Below are 24,469 nucleotides of genomic sequence, written 5' to 3' on the forward strand. Positions count from 1 at the left end.
AATCCCTATGCTCACACAGATCTTTAATTCTTCCCTCTACTCTGGTACCTTTCCTTCATCCTTCAAGCATGCAACCGTTATACCATTACTCAAAAACAGCAAGCTTGACCCTACCTGTCCTTCTAACTATCGACCTGTCTCCCTCCTGCCTTTTGCCTCCAAACTCCTTGAACGTCTTGTATTCTCTCGATTGCTACACTTTCTCAACACCTATTCTGTACTAGACCCTCTACAATCTGGCTTCCGCACTGCTCACTCTACTGAAACAGCCCTCACTAAAATAACTGACGACCTCCACGCTGCCAAAGACAGAGGTCATTACACTCTGCTCATATTACTCGACCTCTCTGCAGCATTCGACACCGTGGACCACCCTCTTCTCCTTCACATTCTCCATACTCTTGGTATTCGGAACAAAGCTTTATCCTGGATCTCCTCTTACCTCTCCCATCGTACCTTCAGTGTCTCTTTTGCTAACACCTCCTCCTCCTCTATTGATCTCTCTGTGGGGGTACCCCAGGGCTCTGTCCTGGGACCCCTTCTCTTTTCTCTCTACACACTCTCTCTAGGTGACCTAATCACATCTTTTGGGTTTAAATATCACCTCTATGCTGACGACACACAAATTTACCTTTCAACCCCTGACCTTACACCTGCTATACAGACCAAAGTTTCTGAATGCCTTTCTGGAATATCATCCTGGATGGCCATCCGCCGACTGATACTTAACATGGCAAAAACAGAGCTCCTTATACAACCTCCCAAACCTGGCCCTACTACATCCTTCCACATTGCTATTGGAAATACGATCATTCACCCAGTAGCCCAAGCACGCTGCCTAGGGGTCACACTTGATTCCTCTCTCTCATTCTCCTCTCATATTCAAAACGTTTCTAAAACTTGTCGCTTTTTCCTCCGCAATATCACAAAGATACGCCCTTTCCTCTGTTACTCAACTGCCAAAACTCTGACTCAGGCCCTCATTCTCTCACGTCTCGATTACTGCAACCGCCTGCTGTCCGGCCTTCCCACCTCTCACCTGTCTCCCCTACAATCTATCCTAAACACTGCTGCCAGAATCACTCTACTCTTTCCTAAATCTGTCTCAGCGTCTCCCCTGCTGAAATCCCTCTCCTGGCTTCTGATTAAATCGCGTATCTCACACTCAATTCTACTGCTCACTTTTAAAGCTTTACATTCTTCTGCCCCTCATTACATCTCAGCCCTAATTTCTCGCTATGCACCATCACGACTCTTGCGTTCTTCTCAAGGATGTCTTCTTTCTACCCCCTTTGTATCTAAAGCTCTCTCCCGCCTTAAACCTTTCTCACTTTCTGCCCCACACCTCTGGAATGCCCTTCCCCTCAATACCCGACTAGCCCCCTCGCTATCCACCTTTAAGACCCACCTTAAGACACATCTGCTTAAAGAAGCATATGAGTAGCACTGGATAATCATGGACACATGACACAAAGCTTGGCCCCCTGCAGACGCACTTACTAGTATTCCCTCCTACTGTCTCTGTACGTTCTCCCTACCTACCAATTAGATTGTAAGCTCCTCGGAGCAGGGACTCCTTCCTTAATGTTACTTTTACAGTATGTCTGAAGCACTTATTCCCATGATCTGTTATTTATATTTGTTATTTATATGACATGTATTACTACTGTGAAGCGCTATGTACATTTTATGGCGCTATACAAATAAAGACATACATACATACATATTCATTATTTAACTGTAACGTTAATTTATTTTGGTACATAGCCAAAATAACAAAACTTGTATCAGTGTCCAATTATTTCCGGACCTAACTGTATATATATATATATATATATATATATATATATATATATATATATATATATATATATATATTAGAAAAGAAAAAAGAGAGAGAGCGCACGCCCCATAGCATAATACAGTACATTTATTGGGAAAGGGGAGGGGGGGGTAGAAAATCCACTCACAAGGGTAGGTTAAAATCAAGCAGTGTGTGAAATATATCACCGCCAAATCTGGTCACTCAGCCTCCAGACCCTGCAGTCCAAATCTCACTTGAAGCTGCTGGTAGATGTTCTCTGGTGCATGAGTAGAAAGGCTCCTTAAAATCAATGATGCAGTCTTTGAGTTTTAGGAAAATCTCCAATCTCTGCTGGCCGCAATGTGTATCAGCGCTCAATACGGCCCGTCATGCGCTTGCGTGATGACGCAGTTCCGTTCCCTAACGCGTTTCGTCACGAGCTGTTACTTTCTGAAAGGGTTGCTGGTAAATCCTGCCCTCACTAAGGATTTATAGCAGCCGGTTGCTAGGTAACTAGATTGTGTCCTTCAATAGGTTCAGAGTTCAAATGGATAAGCCTATCATAGCAGGCTATTGTCTTAGATGAACGAGCATGCTGTCACAAAGTGAAGGCATAATATAAACAGAAACTATATTGGGTTAGAATATATAGAGGGAGGAGAATAGGAATAACCAAGGGACAAACATTCCTAAAGTCAAATAATTCATCACATGATAGTAAATCAAAACACAAAAAATTAATGAAGCTACAAAAATAGATGAAATTAAATAAATAATAAATTAATTATTGTTAATAAAATACATATGTATTGAGACGTTATCTACCTAATAAGGGGGACATTTAAATAGGCAATAACCCATATATATTACATCCCATAGGGAAAGATAATATAGAATTGGACATATTAATATAGAAAAGACCAAAAAGTGGAAAAAAATAATTATAAATGTAAACGTCCTAATAGCAAAAAATGCTGAAACCAATAAATAAAATAAACAAAATAAAATGTAATGTGACTCAGTCACTATAGATTGACATACATAATAATAACAAGATTCAGATTATAATCATAAATACAACAAAGGAATATATAATGTGAATAAAAAATATATAAATCTAAATAAAAAACTAAAATGATTATGAATTTTGTCAGACACCAAATGGTTGTTTAGAATTCCTGAGGTCATACCTCATATATATAGATGGATAGTAATAATATAGGATATAGGTGATATAGATGGTATAACCTTACACGGAAACGGGAGTAAACGACCTTATGTTTATAAACATTTTGTCCTGATGCATATAAACATTTTGTCCTGAGAGAACATAAAGATATAAAGACATACATTGTATTATATCTATTTAAAGAGAGGAGCAGAGGAATACAGAGTATAACAATATAACCAAGATCTTAAATGGTGGGAGCAGAGGAGGATCAGAGCTACACCTAATGTACTTGCATCTTGACATTCATTTAATCCACCAGGGGCAAGAGTGCCCAACTGGTGGATCCAGAACGTTTCCTGGCGGCACACCATTTTAAAACGATCACCCCCCAGAGCACAAGGAGAAATGGATTCTAGACCCATAATTGTCATGGATCCAGGATCTTGATTATGTGCTGTTTTAAAGTGACAGGGAACACTATGTGTGTTAGTCCCCTTTATCACATTTCTCCTGTGCTCTAGGAAGCAAACGTGCAATGGACGTGTAGTGCGGCCAACATATTGTTGGCCACAGCCGCATTGGATCAAGTAAATGACAAAGGAACTAAGGCAACTGATATGTGTGTTGATATAATAGACCCTGTCCTTGTTATGGGAATTGAATTGCGTTTAAAGTAACAGATGTTTGCAAGTGATGGAACGGCTGCGTCCACATCTGTGGTTACCCTTAGGACCCACATCTATGGACGAAGCAGCTGGATAAATGGATTTTAATTTGGAAGGAGCCAAAATGATTTTAATGTTTATAGCTTTTCTATATACAATGGATGCTCTCTCCGGCAAAATGGTTTTCAGATGGGGATCGCATATCTCACAGAGGCACGCAGACTCCTGGATGACTCGGCCTCCTACTCCATTTTGGAGTGTGATCCATTATTACATTATCAAGGTCTTTTGAAATAACTTCTTGTTCAAGCCCAGATTGATGGCATCATATCCAAATTGTAATACAAATTTTTATTTAATCTACATCCACGCACTCCTATACTGTACCACTTACCAAAAGTGCACAAGTCTCTGTCCAGTCCCCCTGGCAGGCCTATTATATCTGGGGTGCAGTCAATGACGTCGAGCCTATCTCAATATGTGGGTTATTATCTGCAACCCTTCGTAGCTCAGCTCAGGTCGCATGTTTGTGATACGCTCCACGTCATTGACTCCATCTCCAGTGTTAAATGGAAATCCACTTATCTATGGGCCACATTTGATGTGGCCTCTCTCTATACTTGCATAGATCATGCCAGGGGGATTGAGGCAATACATTTTTGGCTGAACAGAAACCAATCTATTCCTGAAAAGCACAAAAAAATTATTTTGGACAGTGTTAGGTTTATTTTAAACCACAATTATTTTTTGTTTGAGGGTGTATATTATTTACAGATCTGTGGAACGGCCATGGGCACGAGGTTCGCCCCCCAGCTATGCAAATCTCTTCATGGGATTTTGGGAGGAGAGATTTATGTGGCATAATGACGATCTTGGGGTGGGCCTCGTGTATAATGGCCGTTTCATCGATGACATTATTATTATTTGGGATGGGGACAAAACTGATTTACACAATATTTTAAGTTCCTTCGATAACAACCCTTTGGGATTAAAATTCACATTCAATATTGATGCCACATCTGTGGTCTTTCCGGACCTAGTACTGAGTAGGACTTAGAGTCCAACATTACTACTATGACTCATTTTAAATCTGTGTCAGTAAACAACTTTGTTCACGCAACAAGTAATCATCACCAACAGTGGGTCAATAATATTCCTCTGGGGCAGTTTCACCGACTCAAAAGAAACTGCACCAGAGAGAATGATTTTCTCTCACAATCAGATACACTTAGCAAAAAATTCATGGACAAGGGTTATGATAAAAAATTGTTAACAGACTGTCTCGGCAAAGTTAAAGCTATGGATAGAAAGTAATGCTTAACAAATCAAAGGCTAAGAGGGCTTCACGTATGAGTTATGATGCTCCAATTGAAAGTAATAATATAGATTCCTCTTCTGTGAGGTTCATCACTACCTACAATCAGGCTTATAAAAATATTAATCACATTTTAAATACTCATTGGAGCATCCTCAGATGCGATCCCCATCTGAAAACCATTTTGCCGGAGAGAGCATCCATTGTATATAAAAAAGCTAGAAACATTAAAAGCATTTTGGCTCCTTCCAAATTAAAATCCATTTATCCAGCCGCTTCATCCATAGATGTGGGTCCTAAGGGTAACCACAGATGTGGACGCAGCCGTTGCATCACTTGCAAACATCTGTTACTTCAAACGCAATTCAATTCCCATAACAAGGACAGGGTCTATTATATCAACACACATATCAGTTGCCTTAGTTCCTTTGTCATTTACTTGATCCAATGCGGCTGTGGCCAACAATATGTTGGCCGCACTACACGTCCATTGCACGTTTGCTTCCTAGAGCACAGGAGAAATGTGATAAAGGGGACTAACACACATAGTGTTCCCCGTCACTTTAAAACAGCACATAATCAAGATCCTGGAACCATGACAATTATGGGTCTAGAATCCATTTCTCCTTGTGCTCTGGGGGGTGATCGTTTTAAAATTGTGTGCCGCCAGGAAACGTTCTGGATCCACCAGTTGGGCACTCTTGCCCCTGGTGGATTAAATGAATGTCTAGATGCAAGTACATTGGTGTAGCTCTGATCCTCCTCTGCTCCCACCATTTAGGATCTTGGTTATATTGTTATACTCTGTATTCCTCTGCTACTCTCTTTAAATAGATATAATACAATGTATGTCTTTATATCTTTAAGTTCTCTCAGGACAAAATGTTTATATGCATCAGGACAAAATGTTTATAAACATAAGGTCGCTTACTCCCATTTCCGTGTAAGATTATACCATCTATATCCCCTATATCCTATATTATTACTATCCATCTATATATATGAGGTATGACCTTCAGGAATTCTAAACAACCATTTGGTGTCTGACAAAATTCATAATCATTTTAGTTTTTTATTTAGATTTATATATTTTTTATTCACATTATATATTCCTTTGTTGTATTTATGATTATAATCTGAATCTTGTTATTATTATGTATGTCAATCTATAGTGACTGAGTCACATTACATTTTATTTTGTTTATTTTATTTATTGGTTTCAGCATTTTTTACTATTAGGACGTTTACATTTATAATTATTTTTTCCACTTTTTGGTCTTTTCTATATTAATATGTCCAATTCTATATTATCTTTCCCTATGGGATGTAATATATATGGGTTATTGCCTATTTAAATGTCCCCCTTATTAGGTAGATAACGTCTCAATACATATGTATTTTATTAACAATAATTAATTTATTATTTATTTAATTTCATCTATTTTTGTAGCTTCATTAATTTTTTGTGTTTTGATTTACTATCATGTGATGAATTATTTGACTTTAGGAATGTTTGTCCCTTGGTTATTCCTATTCTCCTCCCTCTATATATTCTAACCCAATATAGTTTCTGTTTATATTATGCCTTCACTTTGTGACAGCATGCTCGTTCATCTAAGACAATAGCCTGCTATGATAGGCTTATCCATTTGAACTCTGAACCTATTGAAGGACACAATCTAGTTACCTAGCAACCGGCTGCTATAAATCCTTAGTGAGGGCAGGATTCACCAGCAACCCTTTCAGAAAGTAACAGCACGTGACGAAACGCGTTAGGGAACGGAACTGCGTCATCACGCAAGCGCATGACGGGCCGTATTGAGCGCTGATACACATTGCGGCCAGCAGAGATTGGAGATTTTCCTAAAACTCAAAGACTGCATCATTGATTTTAAGGAGCCTTTCTACTCATGCACCAGAGAACATCTACCAGCAGCTTCAAGTGAGATTTGGACTGCAGGGTCTGGAGGCTGAGTGACCAGATTTGGCGGTGATATATTTCACACACTGCTTGATTTTAACCTACCCTTGTGAGTGGATTTTCAACCCCCCCCCTCCCCTTTCCCAATAAATGTACTGTATTATGCTATGGGGCGTGCGCTCTCTCTCTTTTTTCTTATCTAATAGGTATCATCTGGATGTGGTTCATCCTATTTGAGAGCTGCCGGAGATCCCCTCATACCAGGACTATTTTTTCCTATTTAAGGATTTTCACTCAAGGACTGGTTTTTATATCAATTTTTCTTTTTGCTTGTATTTTATGTTATCACATGTTTTTGGAGTGTTGTCTTAAATTGTTTTTCACGAAATAGGAGCATATAATATATGTTATATATATATATATTTATTTTAAATTGTAGTATATCACTTTTAGTGATTTTTCCTATTTAGAAATATTCATTTAAATTATCATTAATAATATTTTTACACTATTTCAACACTTCTTATTTGGCGCTACTTCACTCCCCTTTTTTATTTTTTTATTTTTATATATATATATATATATATATATATATATATATATATATATACATATATATATATATATATATATATATATATATATATATATATATATATATATATATTAAACTTATTAAGGTTTTGGTGGGTAAAAAAAAGTGACAAAAACTCTCCACAGTAAAGCATATAGCAACTGTAAATATTAGTGTATATTCATTTGCATGTCTTAGACAGGTCTGCAACCCTATCTTTCACCATTATCGCCCAGCACACAGCACTTCCACTGCAGCAAGGGATTCTGGGAAATGACATGCAAATGAGCACACAGTGCCACCTTTTATCTCAAGCTCACATTACATGAACCACCCTTAGCCAATGCATGCTGCTTTAGACACAGCTTTTAAGCATGGGCTTGGGAGATGCAAAGCCAGTAAACCCACTCACAGACATGTTTCAACCTTGATGGGTATCATCAGTGTGAGGTTGGTTTCTGGCATTTGCTGGTTTGAGATTAAGAGTAGGTAATCACCACACTTATTAAGCGTAAAAAGTGACAAAAACCCTCCACAATAAAGCATATAGTAACTGTAAATATTACTGTATATTCATTTGCATGTCTTAGACAGGTCTGCAACCCTGTCTTTCACCATTATCGCCCAGCACACAGCACTTCCACTGCAGCAAGGGATTCTGGGAATGGAAGTTGCGCCTCAGATAGAGATAGAGATAGAGGCGCCTGTTGCAAACTTCCATTCGGCGCCACAGCGAGGTCTGACAAACAGGAAGTGTTTGCCTCTATACGAGGTTCTGGCACGCAGTTCATCTCTGTTTGCCACAGGAGGGAGTTGGTATTATCATCATCTGGAAACGTTATTGCCCCATTTGGAACCAGACCGCCAGGTCTGAGAAGAGTACACCGGATTTTCATTGAGAAGGAACATTCTCCTACTGGTGACTATTTCTATCCATTAAGCTGTCAGCAACTACATTTACTGCTTTTATCCATCACCAGCACCATTGTTCATTTTTCTCCATACCATTTCTTGGTCACCTCGCTGCATTACATCCTCTGCATGTCACTTACACATTGCTGCACACTGTTAATACTTGTTTTTTAATTGCTTTTTAATCACACCAATTTCACATTGGTCTATTTGACTGCTCTTGTTATTTAATAAATTCCTACCATTATATATCATCATACGGAATTGGCGCTTCTTTTTGTTTTGTTTATGTTAATTTCACTGTGGTCAGGCTTGACCACTTAGAAGCTTGCCTCTTCCGTATAGACTGTTCCTATGCTGTTACTTATTCATCAACCACACAACAGTCACTGATTATATAAATCACAAATATAGTATTTATCACTCACATTAGTACATTATTATTTTATATAAAATAATATATTCAGTTTATTCACAATATTTTGCACATCTAACTTTATCACTTACTAGCGCTACTATTTGTTTCTGTGTATATATATATATATATATATATATATATATATATATATATATATATATATATATATATATATATAATATTGCACCTTAATCAATGACACACTATGATGCCAGAGCTGGCTGTGTGATGGCATGACAGTGAAGAACAGTGGATTTGCAATCTAACTGCTGTGTATTTCTACATTTTCAGCAAGTACAGTACATGCACCAAAGAAGGGTTAAAATAATGACCATTCAGCCATGCCTATAATCTATTTGACATAAAGCTGCAAGTACTTTTATTTGTGGTATTCTAATATGACCTTTTCATTTTCAAGCAATATCAATTAATATATATGTGTGTTTTATAATATTTAGAAGGTTAAACAAGATCATACGAAATACAAGTAACATTTCGACGTGCCACTTTTGCATACAAAGAGAATAACTACAGATTCAACAGTATTGCTGTTCTAAGTTGTATTAGATAGTAGAAACAAACATGATTCCACTGGCCGTGACTCTCCTGTCCTTCATTTCTTAGACGTTTGCAAATACATGTTGCTTAACAATGAGTGTTTTTGCCAAAATGTTACCAATTTTTTTATTTTTTTTTGGCAATAAATGACAGTACACAAAGGGCCAGTGCACATACATAGCACATTTTAATGATTGGAAATTTTGGCCAAACATGCCAATTTAAGTGACATTTTTCTCAGTAAAAATTGGCACATTTTGCATGGTACAGGAATTTTAGCAAAACCTTTTCACGTCTCTTTTTCCTGCATATCATGTAAACGATGGCAGTATTAAATTATATAGCCCAAGAAGTTGTACTTTAAATGTCTGTAGCCTTTTTTTGATATTGAGGTTGAATGGTTAGCACTGCATTATTAGGGGTAGTTGGTAATCGTGGAACAGCTCAAATATACCAATTTTTAGATAATTATTCACTGATTAACTGTTTGCATAGTCTTTCAATATATGTGCCTGCACCTAAGAGCAGCTGTCAAATATATGCTGTGTATGTAATAACACATGCTAGGATAATTATGGGGACCTACTCTGCAACTTGGCTAATGCACATGAATGTGCCTTTATATACATAAGCACCTAGGGCACTGATTACACATCCCTACCGTAATGTACTTAGAATATATTGAAAAAAGTGGAATCTTTTGGGAATGAAAGGCAACTGGCAATGCTGAAATAATGATACATTTACTTAATGGAATAAAACACTTCATAAGATGGATCTCAATAATAGTTCTCATTGGTTTGGTACCATTCCCTTTTTTTATGAATCACGGTCACACAATGACACACTTTTTCTTGTGTCTTGGCAAATTTGAAGGATCACTGTTTTGTCATCATATTACTTTGGGAAGACAATCATATCTTTATACTATTAAAGTAAGTAGTACACAAACACGTCAATTGACTACAATATTGTAAAAAGTACAATATATCTGGTCATATTCAAATGTGAAATGACAGATATTTTCCTAAACTGACCTTCAAGAGATTAGTAATACAAGTGCAAATGTTTGCTGATTGAAAACAGTCTACCCCAAAAACATTTTAAAGAATGGCAGTTTATTTCTAGAGATGGGTGTGTTTTTTTTGCGGATTTTAATCTGAATGCTCCTTTGGTCCACAGCTTTTAAATTGTATGTGTAGCCAGGTGTGTGTGTGTGTGTGTGTGTGTGTGTGTGTGTGTGTGTGTGTGTGTGTGTGTGTGTGTGTGTGTGTGTGTGTATGTATATATATATATATATATATATATATATATCCCCTAAAACAAATTAGGGAGACATACCTATGCTGAAAAATGAGCACACCTGAGGTGCCTGCCTGGGAGATATAGAAATGAATATGCTTTAAATTGGTCCCCTCCCACACTTCCTAAAAGGATTTCCATACCCACTATATAGAGTTGATAAGCCCAAAGGTATCAGCCTAATGACTTGTCATAATCAACAGGACTACAACCCATAACCATGGCTTTTGTAAGCCACAGCTTTAGCAGTGTGAGCTAAACCTGCTGACAAATAGAATTCCTGTCACATCCCACTGTTGAGCTGCTCACTACTCACACATGTAGCTAGTCTAGCTATTAGTGTGTCTCACAGGTATCTCAGGTGTGCTCCACATGGAACATTAAACTAGAAGGGGTTAACTGAATTGTTCAAATACTTTATTTTTAAATAAATTAAACTGTACAAACTGCAGGAAATCATTGCATTTATTTCCCACAGCAGTGGTGGAACTTATTGGCACTTATTGGCAGTGCTGGATTTCCCATTAGGCCCGATAGGCAAAATTTGGGAGTGGCATTCATCAGTTCTTGCCACCTGTGAATGCGCGATCAGCACTTGACGCCTGCTCATGTGCATGCATGATGGGTGCTTGCCAGCCTCACATGCCCGATCAGCACTTGCCAGCTGCTTGTGCACCTGCATTATGGGCGCTTGCCAGTCACGCATGTGCAGCCAGCAATGTGACATCTCACGGCGTAGAGTTTCCGTGGCAACGGGACTGCAAGTCAAATGATGCTGAAGGAGGAGGGTGGCACTAGTTAAGTGCCTATTGGCAGCTTATTTTTCAATCTGCCACTAGTTATTGGTTTGACAAGTCTAAGGCACCTTAGGAATGGAGTATGATGTCAGACCAATCACGATCTGAAGTTGAACCAACACAACCGCTGTTATTCAGAACAACTGCTCTATCAGTGTGAGCTAAACAAGTTGATGTCACAGTATACTTAGTTTTGATCTAAACTCTACTTCACATGAAGTGCTCATACCTATACAAAGCACATTATCCTCTTCAGAGATAGAGAGGCATATATAATAAGCAGTGTTCTGCCATGAGACATCTTCTGGCACGGGACGACTTCTTGCAGTCTATTTGTTTGAATAGGCTGTAATGTATTCCAGCACCGAACGTGCCTTATGGCAGAACACGGCTTGGTAAATATGGCCCACTGTCTTTATCCTTGATAAGAATAGAAGTACTAACTCAAGTCACCAGGTCACTTTGTTATATTACTTTCTCTCTGCATCTGCTTTATTTGCTGTGCTTCACCTTGTTTTTACCTGTGTCAGAAAACATGTATTTTATTTCATCTCTATAAGAATATGAAGAGAGAAAAATATCAATCTTTTAGAGGAGGTGTACTCCTAAATACCCCATGTGAGTAAAATACCCCTTAACAGATGTGTAATAACCTAGACAAAGTAGCTTTAAATACATATACAAGTAAAGAAAATGAGAAAGGGCCTTCAAAGTTCTACAAAATAGAGGATACATTCACGTAATACAATATATCTGTGATTTATTAACCTAACTGAGTTAAAAAGTTATACATTTATTAAGAGACATAATTAAGTGAATAATAAAATAAAACATTATTATAAAAAGCACAAGATCTGAGGGTGATCAAACCACAATGCTCTGGTTCTAGTAGTAAGACATAGTACTGACTGGTAATGTAAGCAAAATGATAAGCAATGAACAAAGCCTGTATATTTATATTTGCAGAACAAAATAAAATCCTGATTTAGAGCTTGTTTGATAACGCAGATTGAAAAATCAAAATGCATTAAATCTCACATTGGCTTCTTCAGAGGTGCAGTCACCCTTAAAGAGACCCTATCTGCTTAAGTAGATAGGCAGATACTCAAGAAAGGACTTAATGCCTCCTATACAATCTAAATAAACTAGATTGCACAGATCTGCTCTTCTAATAAGATGAAAATGTATAACATCTATATAGTACTAAGAATATTCGTCTACAAATAATAGTGCTTGCTTGTCGAACCGCAGTTATAACTATGTAATCCCTAGAACAGGAAAGGTGGCACCTATTTGTTAGTAACCCAGTAGAGTGAGTTGTCCATGTTCTGTTCACCTTTTATTTAATGTCACCTGGCCTCAGTAACTCATAGCCCTCAGTACATATTATTATGTTGTACTTGAAGTGCTTTCAATGTTACAATCAACATATCCCATGGTGGTGTGCTGTTAGTAGATAATGTGCACTGCAAACATCAGCTGGTTTAGCACATATTGCTAGAGCTTTTACTCTGAATAACAGAGATTGTGTGGGTTCAACTTCTGATCCTGTTTGGTCGGATACCATACCCCATATTCTTAAGGTGCCTTAGGCTAGGTCCCCGCTGCAGTTGGCAGTGTGCGCCTCCCACCAGCCCCTTGCCTCCTCCCTAGCAGTCCCCGGTGCCTCCTCACTTCCTGGCACACTGCGATGCATCAGCCAGCAGGGGCTATAACAGGATTGTGTTCCCGTGCGGCGACGCGTCACATGGTGCGCCAGGGAGCCAATCAGAGACGTGTGTTTCTTTACAACAGTAAGATACATTTTACCTTAAACACTGTTTGTAATAAATGTTTTCTTAAAGTGGGGTTAACCATGTACTCAATTAAATGAACCCATGTGTTTGAATGTTGGGATTCCAATACTACAGAAAGATATATTTGATTGTAATGTCACCCAAGAGTTACTTGCAAGGATGTGTGACTGTTTTCAGCATGAGAGTAGCAAATGGAAACTCTCAGACAGCCAATTTATGTCTGAATCCCTCTCCCCTGTTGTGTAGCAGATGTATTTCCACAATTTATGTGTTTCAGAGCGGTGTGTCATGTACTTTTAGTTTTTTCATTATTTAGCTTTTGTTTATCCTTTCATTGCCGTGGCATGGCCCCGCCCCCCATCATGGCCATGCCCAACCGACCCATTTTGACCCCCCTCCCCCCCACATCTAAAAAAAAGCTCCCTACAGACCGCAGTTCGTGGTAAAGAGCCGTGCACACGCCACCAGGATACTAGGCTAGCATGCAGGCGCCTGCAGTGGGGCATTAGGCTTAGACTTGTCAACCCAATAATACTGTATGCTATGGGAAGCAAGTGGAATCACTTCCCGTAGTTTGTAGAGTTTTATTTATTTTAAAATAAAGTATTTCAATTCAGTATGTGTCTGGCACTCTGGCAGTTTGCATGGTGAATATTTGTGTCCCTGTTCTGTTATACCGTAGTATACCGTTGTGCCTATACTTCATTAAGCACCAAAACGAGTGTATATACCTGTAGTAGCTCCCTCCCCCTGGCTTCCTTTAAAAGCAGACAACTTCCACTTCCTGGTTGACAGTCTAGTGTTCTTTGAGGAGCACACCTGAGATACCTGTGAGATATGCTAATAGCTAGATTAGCTACATGTGTTAGCAGTGAGCAAAGTAGAGGTAGAAAAGCAGTGGTTGTGGGTCCTAGTCCTCTTGGTTCTGACACCATTCCAGTCATTAGGTTGGCACCTTAAGCTTATCAACTCAATATAGTTGGTATGGAAATCATTTTAGGGAGTGTGAGCGGACTGATTTAAATATACTTTGCATATCTCCCAGCATGGTACGTCAGGTGTGCTCCTTTTTCAGCACAGGCATGTTTCCCTAATTTATTTAGAGGGACATTTGAGGGGATATATATATACAACTTGTGACACTTATTACATTTGAATGGTCTCTTTTGTTTAACAATCCAGCAATGGATTTTATCCGTGTTCATATTCTTAAAATTCTGTCCGGGTAGTATTTAATGACGGATTTTAATGAATCCGTCCAGATATTTTAGTATCCAATTCAGAGACGGATATTAGTGGGCAGGATGGGTTTTGTCAAAATGATCCGCGGAATTCCGGGAAACGGATTTGGACTGTTTGGCTCATCCCTATTTATTTCCCTTAGTACCTCTTGTAGTGTTTCACGGAGAATAGCAGCATATATTATCAGGCATTACCCATATACACTCTCCGTATCACTTCATACTCCCAACAGGTCACACACTTCAATTGCATTCTTAAATTCGTGCCCATGTTTTAAACTGCATCAAGTTCCAGTGATACTGTCTCATATTACACCCACTCAATTATAAGAGCAAAGGACAAAGAGAAAGGCATCTTAAGAAAATAATTAGAGGTACTGAGAGGCCAAGAATATCACCATGTATGTAAAATGTTATTATTATAGGTACTGCATTACAACCTGCAACACAATTTGGTGATATCAGAGGTTTTATTTTCAGGTGACTTTTAGGGGTCTATGCACTAAGCAGCGAAAAAAAGCATTCACCAGTTTTTGAACTAGCCATGTTTTTGGCGTGTTAAACTCGCTGTATGCTGTAAGGGCCGAATCCCTGGCGAATGAATGCGCCACCACCATTTGATAAAATGGCAAGTAACCGGTGGCGAGACGGCTGCCTGATGAGAAGCTGCCGAGAATCCGTCCCCTGACAAAATATGTCTGCAGCAGAGAGAGATCTGCTGCTCTCTCTGCGCAAACATCGGCACATTAAAAATTATTTAATAAACCATTTTTATTCATAGTGTACATGTGCAGGGGGTCTCTGGAGCTGAACCGCATTGGTTTCAGGTCCAGGGACCCCCTGCTTCCCGAGATACAGGCCCCTTTATGAGGTGCCGGTATCCCTCTGCATTTAAATGTCCCGATCACGTGACCGCAGAATATAAACAAAGCAGAGGGATACCGGCACCCCCTAAAGGGGCCTGTATCTCGGGAAGCAGGGGGTCCCCGGACCTTAAACCAAAGTGGTTCAGCTCCGGAGACCCTCTGCACATTTACAGTATGAATTAAACAAACATATCATTACACAATCATTCCTTACCTTTGCGGCTATCTGCTATGGTAACAAAGCAGCATGAATATATTTTTAATAATACTGTTCAGTGAGCAGGGTGTCCCCTGAGCTGAACCGCATTGCTTTGTGGACCAGGGACCCCCTGCTTCCCGAGTTACAGGCCCCGGTATGTGTGATCGGGTGGGCAGTGTCGCCGCCATGTTTATAGCGTCCCATACGCTACGTGCCCGCTATAAAGATGGCGTTGACACTGTAACCGATGTTCCAAACCGGGGCCTGTAACTCGGGAAGCAGGGGGTCTCTGAGCCAGAAATCAATGCGGTTCAGCTCAGGGGACACCCTACTCCCGCACAATATTATTAAAATACATTAATGCTGCTTCATTACCATAGCGGATAGCCACTAAGGCAATGAAGGGGTTAACGCATAATAGCATGTTTATTGGGGACAATTTCCCCCAATAAACATTGCAATACACAACATAAAATACAGTAATGGGCAAAATTACTATTATCCACAAATGGATAATAGTGCAGTTGTCCATTTAAAATACATAAATAACAATAAATACATTAAATTCATATAGCACTCACCCATGTCCGGCTGCCACAATGAAGGCCATCCTCATTTTCATCTTGCGAATGCCCCATCTGCTTCTGCAAAACAGAAACAAGAGTAAAAACATCCAATGTAATGTCCCCTAACCCCTTAATCACCATAGCGGTTATTAACCGCTACAGTCATTAAGGGGTAAACCCACTCTCACCCACCACTCGGGACGCCTACATACCTTCCCCCAATAACCCCCCACCCCGTGATGCCTAACCACCCTCACCCACTACATAGCCAATACATTGCAATTACATTCACATATCAATGAACCCCTTAATCACCTTATCGGATACTAACCGCAAAGGTAATTAAGGGGTTAAGCCACCCTGGCCCGATACCCATCCTTCACACAATCCTTTGTACAGTGTCTTCATCATGCAAAAAAAAAAATTAAAAACAAAATACTATATATATATATATATATATATATATATATATATATATACAGGTAACCCCCGTTATAACGCGGTCCTCGGGGTCCACCCTGAGACAACTGCGTTAGTAACGGGGTTGCGCAAAAACAAAATGGCTGCCACAAAAAAATTAGTTAGAACAGTGTTTCCAAAAGGCCTGAGTTCCTTTCCCCCCCCCAGCCAAAACTGCCACCCCCCGGCAGCATCGGTGCATCATCACCCTCCCCCCCGCAGCACCCTTCACCCCGCGGGGCAGGAGATGGGAGCGGGGATGTCCCTCCGGTCCCCGCTTCCCCTGTCACTGCGTGACAGCCCGCGGGGCAGGAGATGGGTTTGGGGATGTCCCTCCGGTCCCCGCTTCCCCCTGTCACTGCGTGACAGCCCGCGGGGCAGGAGATGGGAGCAGGGATGTCCCTCGGGTTCCCGCTTACCTCTGATCCCCCCCCACGTGCCCGGTGCTCCCGCTGCCTGCATGGAGGTGGTAGCAGGGGGTTTCTTCTCCCCACCGCTTTCCCCGGCGCTCCCGCTGCCTGCCCGGGAGGAGGGGGGGGAGCGGGTGGTGGTGCTGGTCGCGGCCTTTCCTCTGTTCCTACCCCCCCCCATCTGTGTAGAGTGAGAGAGTGTGTGTGTGTATGTATATATGGGAGAGAAACTGTGTGTGTGTATATGGGTGTGTGTGTGTGTGTATGTGGGTGTGTATATGGGTGTGTGTGTGTGTGTGTGTGTGTGTGTGTGTGTGTGTGTGTGTGTGTGTGTGTGTGTGTGTGTGTGTGTGTGTCTGTGTGTGTGTGTGTGTGTGTGTGTGTGTGTGTGTGTGTGTGTGTGTGTGTGTGTGTGTGTGTATGGGTGTGTGTGTGTGTGTGTGTGTGTGTGTATATGGGGGTGTGTGTGTGTGTGTGTGTATATGTGTGTGTGTGTGTGTGTGTGTGTGTGTGTATATGTGTGTGTGTGTGTGTGTGTGTGTGTGTGTGTGTGTGTGTGTGTGTGTGTGTGTGTGTGTGTGTGTGTGTGTATGGGTGTGTGTGTGTGTGTGTGTGTGTATATGGGTGTGTGTGTGTGTGTGTGTGTGTGTGTGTGTGTGTGTGTGTGTGTGTGTGTGTGTGTGTGTGTGTGTGTGTGTGTGTGTGTGTGTGTGTGTGTGTGTGTGTGTGCAGTGAGCAGTGTGTGCAGTGAGCAGTGTGTGCAGTCAGCAGTGTGTGCAGGGAGTGTGTGCAGTGTGCTTGTGCAGTGTGCAGTGAGAGTGTGTGCAGTGAGAGTGTGAAGTGATCAGTGTGTGCAATGATTAGTGTGTGCAGTGAGCAGTGTGTGCAGTGAGCAGTGTGTGCAGGGAGTGTGTGCAGTGTGTGCAGTGAGAGTGTGCGCAGTGAGAGTGTGTGCAGTGAGAGTATGTGCAGTGTGTGCAGTGAGAGTGTGTGCAGTGAGCAGTGTGTGCAGTTAGCAGTGTGTGCAGTGAGCAGTGTGTGCAGGGAGTGTGTGCAGTGTGCTGTGTGCAGTGTGTGCAGTGAGAGTGTGTGTGTGCAGTGTGTGCAGTGTGCTGCGTGCAGTGTGCACAGTGAGAGTGTGCAGTGTGCAGTGAGAGTGTGTGCAGTGTGCACTGTGCAGTGTGTGCAGTGAGAGTGTGTGCAGTGAGCAGTTTGTGCAGTGAGCAGTGTGTGCAGTGAGCAGTGTGTGCAGGGAGTGTGTGCAGTGTGCTGTGTGCAGTGTGTGCAGTGAGAGTGTGCAGTGTGCAGTGTGCAGTGAGAGTGTGTGCAGTGTGCACTGTGCAGTGTGTGCTGTGAGCAGTGTGTGCAGTGAGCAGTGTGTTCAGTGAGAGTGTGCGCATTGTGCAAAAAAAATGGATGTGTGTGTGTGTTTGTGTGTGAGTGAGTGTGTGCAGTGAGCAGTGTGTGCAGTGAGCAGTGTGTGCAGTGAGCAGTGTGTGCAGGGAGTGTGTGCAGTGTGCTGTGTGCAGTGTGTGCACTGAGAGTGTGTGCAGTGAGAGTGTGCAGTGAGCAGTGTGTGCAGTGTGTGCAGTGAGCAGTGTGTGCAGTGAGAGTGTGGGCAGTGAGAGTGTGTGCAGTGAGAGTGTGTGCAGTGTGCACTGTGCAGTGTGTGCAGTGAGAGTGTGTGCAGTGAGCAGTGTGTGCAGTGAGCAGTGTGTGCTGTGTGCAGTGTGTGCAGGGAGTGTGTGCAGTTTGCTGTGTGCAGTGTGTGCAGTGTGCAGTGTGCAGTGAGAGTGTGTGCAGTGTGCACTGTGCAGTGTGCACTGTGCAGTGAGCAGTGTGTGCAGTGAGCAGTGTGTGCAGTGAGCAGTGTGTGCAGTGAGAGTGTGCAGTGAGAGTGTGCAGTTGCAGTGTGCAGTGTGCAGTGTGCACTGTGCAGTGTGTGCAGTGAGCAGTGTGTGCAGTGAGCAGTGTGTGCAGTGAGCAGTGTGTGCAGTGAGCAGTGTGGGCAGTGAGAGTGTGTGCAGTGAGAGTGTGTGCAGTGTGCAGTGTGCAGTGTGCAGTGTGCAGTGTGCAGTGTGCAAAAAAAATTTAATTTAATTTTTTTTTTTAAACGGGAGCCACGTGAAAACCGCGTTATAACGGGTTGCGCTATAACGGGGTTTACCTGTTTATATATATATATATATATATATATATATATATATATATATATATATACACATGATGAACCAATATACAAATAAATGTCTCAGGATTAACAAAAACATGCTTAAATAAAAATACCACTTCTCTATTACATCCACAATGAAATACAATGCTATTTCCTAAACAAATCAAATGTAATCATCCAATCTAAGCATCAAATGCCAATTCAAAGCCTCAAATGCCACTCAAAACATTGCATTTACATTCTATACATGATGCATTAAATCTAAGCAACATGTAGACGCTGCAAATCAATGTTAACCATACAATATTCCAAAGAAAATTGCATTACATCAAAAAAAGTATACTATGCAATCCAATAAAGTCACCATCAATCAATTTGCATACATTAATTACATCCCAAAACAATTAAAATAGCATCCATACCAATTACACAATTAACTATAGCAACCGTTAAAGAGAACAAGTTACCATCATACAAAATAGAAGGACACCAAAAAGAAAAATATACAAAAGCAAGCCTCACCATGACCTAAAGTACAGCATACAAGCCCAAAAATGACATCTAGCTAATTATAAAATACATTTAACACATATGTATGCATAGCAGCACAGCCAAAATAATTTAAAATAGTGCAAAGCAAGCTTTTCAAACACAGTCATTTCTTACCCTGTATGTATATATCTCTCTAGACATACATAAATAAATACATACAGTGGCAAGAAATGATGTACCCAAAAGAAACAACACATGTCAAAAACAAGAAAAAAACAAGTTACATAAAATACATTTCTTTTCTTCACTTACCATTACTTTACCCACTCACCGACTCCCGTTGAACAGCTTACTCGCGAACCAATCCATGAACAGGAACCCATAAAATAACAAACCAGAAAATAATAAACATTAAAATAATAAAACAAAACAATCCACGGGTCTTGTAGTTGTAATCCATCTTCATCTGTATTCTTCTTTCTTTCAGCTGCGGCTCTCTTCTGGGGTCTTCTTACCGTCTGCTGCCATGCCCGTGTCTTCTTCTTTAGGAGGTCCTTCCTCCTCGGTGTCTGGCTTCAAAATGAGACGACATAGGCTTTTAAAGGCCTATGACGTCACATTTTCGTCATCGTTTCCACGGCCCTAATTGGGCCGTGAAAACCATGTGCTTTGGCCGATAAAAAAAAAATTATGACGTCACTTAAAGACAATGAAAGCACAGCCAATCAGAATGGCTTTGCTTCAATTGCCTTTAAGACGACGTCATTAAAAGAAACATGGCCGGCCTCACATTGTACGGTAGCCAATCAGAACTGGGGAACTCCATCCCAACTCTGATTGGCTCTAGTACACCATGTGACAGAGGGTTGGGGGAGAACGGATATGACGTCATTGAAAGCCTGTCACATTGTACTAGAGCCAATCAGAGTAGGGATAGACTTCCCACACTCTGATTGGCTACCGTACCATGTGAGGCCGCTCATGTTTCTTTTAATGACGTCATCTTAAAGGCAATTGAAGCAAAGCCATCATTTATTTTTTTATCGGCCAAAGCACATGGTTTTCACGGCCCAATCAGGGCCGTGGAAACCATGACGAAAATGTGACGTCATAGGCCTTTAAAAGCCTATGTCGTCTCATTTTGAAGCCAGACGCCGAGGAGGAAGGACCTCCTAAAGAAGAAGAATACAAGGGCGTGGCAGCAGACGGTAAGAAGACCCCGGAAGAGAGCCGCAGCTGAAAGAAAGAAGAATACAGATGAAGATGCATTACAACTACAAGACCCGTGGATTGTTTTGTTTTATTATTTTAATGTTTATTATTTTCTAGTCTGTTATTTTATGGGTTCCTGTTCGTGGATTGGTTCGCGGGTAATCTGTTCAACGGGAGTCGGTGAGTGGGTAAAGTAATGGTAAGTGAAGAAAAGAAATGTATTTTATGTAACTTGTTTTTTTCTTGTTTTTTACATGTGTTTTTTTTTTGGGGTACATCATTTCTTGCCACTATATTTATTTATGTATGTATGTCTAGAGAGATATATACATACAGGGTAAGAAATGATTGTATTTGAAAAGCTTGCTTTGCACTAATTTAAATGATTTTGGCTATGCTGCTATGCATACTGTACATGTGTGTTAAATGTATTTTATAATTAGCTAGATGTAATTTTTGGGCTTGGATGCTGTACTTTAGGTCATGGTGAGGCTTGCTTTTGTATATTTTTCTTTTTGGTGTCCTTCTATTTTGTATGATGGTAACATGTTCTCTTTAACGGTTGCTATAGTTAATTGTATAATTGGTATGGATGCTATTTTAATTGTTTTGGGATGTAATTAATGTATGCAAATTGATTGATGGTGACTTTATTGGATTGCATAGTATACTTTTTTTGATGTAATGCTATTTTCTTTGGAATATTGTATTGTTAACATTGATTTGCAGCTTCGACATGTTGCTTAGATTTAATGCATCATGTATAGAATGTAAATGCAATGTTTTAAGTGGCATTTGAGGCTTTGAATTGGCATTTGATGCTTTAGATTGGATGATTACATTTGATTTGTTTAGGAAATAGCATTGTATTTCATTGTGGATGTAATAGAGTAGTGATATTTTTATATAAGCATGTTTTTGTTAACCCTGAGACATTTATTTGTATATTGGTTCATCATGTGTGTATATATATATATATATATATATATATATATATATATATATATATATAGTATTTTGTTAAAAAAAAAAAAATTTTGCATGATGAAGACACTGTACAAAGGAATGTGTGAAGAGTGGGTATCGGGCCAGGGTGGCTTAACCCCTTAATTACCTTTGCGGTTAGTATCCGATAAGGTGATTAAGGGGTTCATTGATATGTGAATGTAATTGCAATGTATTGGCTATGTATTATTTTAGCAACGGACTACAAGGATTATGCTGGCGACGGGGCCTTCTTATTGATGAGGTCAGTAGAAGTTTCTTTATTTTACTATGCAAGTTAATGTGTTTAATAATGGCCAAATAATCTATTATCCCTATCTGACAATAGTTATTTGGCACATTATTGTACTGTATGTGTTGGGGTGGGGGGAGGGGGTATTGGCCCCAAGGGTATGTGGGTAGGCCTCCCTTGTGGGTAGTGGGTGAGGGTGGTTAGGCATCACGGGGTGGGTGGTTATTGGGGAGGGTATGTAGGCGTCCTGAGTGGCGGGTGAGGGTGGGTTAACCCCTTAATGACTGTAGCGGTTAATAACCGCTATGGTGATTAAGGGGTTAGGAGACATTACATGGGATGTTTTTATTCTTGTTTCTGTTTTGCAGAAGCGGAGGGGGCATGGCCAGGATGAAGATGAGGATGGCCTTCATCGTGGCAGCCTGACAAGGGTGAGTGCTATATGTATTTAATGTATTTATTGTTATTTATGTATTTTAAATGGGCACATTCACTATTATCCATTTGTGGATAATAGTAATTGTGCCCATTACTATACTGTATGTTAGGGGGGTATAGCGGTTGTTGGGGAAATATATATAAATATATATATATATACGTGCGGGGCTGTTGTGTGTGTTTTATTGTTATTTTTATTGTGGGTAGAGGGGGTGGGTGAAGTGGGTATTAGACCCAACGGTGGTTTGTTTAGGGCTTGCGGGTGGGTAGTGGGAGGTCTTAACCCCTTCATGACGGTTGCGGTATTAACTGCTACGGTCGTGAAGGGGTTAAGCGCACCCGCAAAACCCCACAAGCCCTAAACAAACAACAAGGGCAAAATACCCCCTTCACCCACCCCCGCTAGCCACAATAAACCTGGCACAGTGGCTTAACCCCTTCATTGCCTTAGCGGTTAGCCGCTAAGGTAATGAAGTGGGCTTTAAATGCATTTTTCCTGCCTCGGATGCATGCCGGGGGGCTCCGGTGCTGGTATTAATGGTATCAGCTCAGGAGACCCCCGGCATCAATCCCAGCCAGGAAAAAGGCCTGAATTTTTTCTAAGTGCCGATCCGCCGCTCATCAGCAGCCTCTCACCATCAACTTGCCAACTTTTTGTGGCGTGCCTGATTCGGCATAAAAACGCCATTCTAGAGTGGCGAATAGCGGTGCAAAGTTACTCGCCACTACTAGAATACAGCGTGGCGGAAAATATGTGCCTTCTCGCCTCGCCAATGGCGGAAAAAAAAAAACGCCAAACACATTGGCGTTTTTTTTTATTCTCGCCACGTTTTCGCCCATTACTGAATAGGGGTAGGCATTTTTGGCGTGAAACGGGCGAGAAGTGCCTTTCCGCCACTTTCTGCATGACCCCCATAATCTGTTTGCTCTTTTCCTCATTCATAGGGCTATGATAACTTTATACTGTATCATAGCAAATGATGGCTAACTGCCATAATAATGAACATGTAAACCAAATGTGAAATATATGATATATAACATTAGATATTTTGTGGTATTTAAAGACTGACTTTAAATACTGCAATCTTCAAACATATGCTTTATAAAAATTGGCTACACACTATGAAATATAAATACCTGAGTCTTAGGCTGCGTCCACGCTGCCACTGTGCACGCTTGGCGCGTTTACTTCAGTGAATGTAAATCTGCACGGCCACGCTCACGTGGCGCACGCTCGTGCATGGGCACATACGCTCTACCAAGCTTGGTGCACGGGGTGACAAATAAAACTGATTTTGAAGCGCGCTCATCAGCAGTCAATGCACACAGCACACAGCCATACACACAAACACACACTACACACAGAAATAGCCCCAATCAAAATTATGCAGGATAGCCTGCGCTCATGCTTGGAGAGTTGGTGATGTTACCGCTTTCAAGCATGAGCGCGATCAGCGGCAGCAGCCTTAACATCACACCCAAGTTTCATGCATAGACAGGGTATTCAGTATTTAGTTCATGTTATTATTTATTAATTAAGTGCAGTACTTTAACATCAAGATAGGCAATTTATCCCATCTCTCTCTCCTCGCATTTAATTTGAACAAGTTTATAAATCCAATGCATTTTAACATTTTTATGTCGTATTGTCCTTTCAATCTAGTACTTACTTTCAGAAAAAAACTCCCCAGCACATTTTTATATTCCGTATATTCTTCAGCACAATTGTCTGAATAATAGTATTTGAAATACTCAAAGGAGATAAACAATTAGAGAAAGTTGTTATATGGTAAGTACTCCCTGGTACATCAAACTGTTTTCTAAATAGAGGAGATGGTAAATAAATTAAATAACCTCAACGAAGCACAGACCGACATAGCAAGTTATAACAGTACTCCACAATGTATCCTACAATTTGTGTTGTGCCCATCAAATATTTTAGG

General features: G+C 40.6%; 1 long non-coding RNA gene across 7 annotated transcripts in view; it reads right to left on the minus strand.

Moving 5' to 3' along the window:
• Positions 1-24,469, minus strand: part of LOC142490470 (uncharacterized) — a 302,578-nt gene that overhangs the window by 116,247 nt on the left and 161,862 nt on the right. The gene's annotated exons all lie outside the window — the stretch shown is intronic.

This window comes from Ascaphus truei, chromosome 1, assembly GCF_040206685.1.
Source record: "Ascaphus truei isolate aAscTru1 chromosome 1, aAscTru1.hap1, whole genome shotgun sequence".
Classification (NCBI taxonomy): Eukaryota; Metazoa; Chordata; class Amphibia; order Anura; family Ascaphidae; genus Ascaphus; species Ascaphus truei.